This window comes from Saprolegnia parasitica (assembly GCF_000151545.1).
Source record: "Saprolegnia parasitica CBS 223.65 unplaced genomic scaffold supercont2.19, whole genome shotgun sequence".
NCBI lineage: Eukaryota > Oomycota > Saprolegniomycetes > Saprolegniales > Saprolegniaceae > Saprolegnia > Saprolegnia parasitica.
The window spans coordinates 283,629-285,189 of record NW_012156413.1 but is presented as its reverse complement, the minus strand read 5'-3'; the positions used below and the strand labels follow the sequence as shown (position 1 = coordinate 285,189).

Below are 1,561 nucleotides of genomic sequence, written 5' to 3'. Positions count from 1 at the left end.
GAATAGTTTCCTATTCGCTGGCAACGCAGCGACGAACGAGTGGATTCGCTCGCACTCCACAGAGGGAGTTGCTTTGAATCTGAGAATCAGACGACTTCAAGTGATAAAATGTGTATGGAAGAAAAGTAAAACACTATATACTTGAAGTTTGTATGTGTGTCGGCATTTGGTTGTGTGTATATGCATCGTGAATGCAGTTTGGTACAAGGTCGTCGGTTTGCCCGAGTGGTCTAAGGGGTCACGTTCAGGTCGTGATGTATTCGTACGCGTGGGTTCAAATCCCACAGCCGACATTTTTGCCTAAATTGCACTACAAGCTCTGCATTCACAAAAACCTCCCAAAGATTATATCTCCATCCCGGGCTCATTTGGCACTTCAAATTCCCTCCGCGCCTCATAGAATATGCTCAACATATATCTTATATATTTATGCTTATTTACGTCATTTAACACATCGGCGCGTCATTTTATCTCGGATTCGACTGGCTCCTGCTCGACAAATTGCTACCTGTTCTTCCTCATTCGACGCATGCGGGTAAAAAGCCGCACTATTTTGTACGATTTTTTACACATGGACCTAGTAGCACGATTTGTCAAATTTGAAGTGCAATATTACACGATGCAAATATTGAAACGATTATTTGAACTATTCTTTTGGAGCTCCCGCGCTGTCCTCTATCTATGCACCGATTATGAGCGAATTTTATTTCAGACTCATTTCGACACTCGGCCCTGCCTGCGTCGCTATTTTGATAAAAACAGCATTTTCCAGATAGCAATTCAGATAGCAATTCGGCGGTTAAAAATTGGACCTAGATCGAACTACCTTTAAAAAAGTCACGCGTAACCTGATGGCGTATCGTGGTCAACAAAGCATGTATCACTGAATTGAAAATCACCTCAAGGTCGATAAATGGACACGAGGTGCCCGCGTCGTCGAGAGTTATTAATAGTGGATATGCCTACACTAATTCGTACTACGAGTGAAATCGACACAAAAGCATATTTATTGTGTACGTAGCGGGTGAAAGCGTGACATGCAGGATCTTGAGAAGAGACTTTCTATTATGAGTACAAAGTACGGTCGTATCCGCGTGATCGTTGTTGTTGGAGTGAGCCTATTTCGACATTATTTCCGACATGTTTCTTCTTTGTTCACGAGATTGTAAAGACGCATGAGAAAAACGAGTGAAAAATCTGCGTGTCGTGGTAGAATTGCTATGGTGTAATTTAAGAAAAGGAATAGGAGAAACTAACGCAGAAAGACACTGTGCTCACTCCATAATGTTGCGTCCGTAATGAATTGGTGGTTTGTTTCGAAGAAGACATTGTGTTTGACAAGTCATGGCGTGGACGTTTGGCTGAATGAAGGCAAATGAAATGTTGTAAAAGCGATAGAAAGGTGTGGTATGGAATATCAAGTATGAGAGTGTTTGAATCGAGTGCGAAAAATGAAAAGGAAAGGCCCCAACCGGGGATCGAACCCGGGACCTCCTGCACCCGAAGCAGGAATCATACCGCTAGACCATTAGGGCTTCTTCTTATATATTTATTTTTCCCA

The 1,561-nt window shown here is 42.5% G+C and overlaps 2 non-coding genes across 2 annotated transcripts; one reads left to right on the top strand and one right to left on the bottom strand.

Annotated features, from left to right (window-relative positions):
• The first annotated feature begins 211 nt into the window (after window positions 1-211).
• On the top strand, window positions 212-293 carry SPRG_30064. The gene has a single exon. It is a non-coding gene; the product is annotated as a tRNA-Leu (tRNA).
• A 1,170-nt stretch (window positions 294-1,463) lies between these two features.
• SPRG_30063 lies at window positions 1,464-1,535 on the bottom strand. Its single transcript has one exon. It is a non-coding gene; the product is annotated as a tRNA-Pro (tRNA).
• Between the last annotated feature and the right edge of the window lie 26 nt (window positions 1,536-1,561).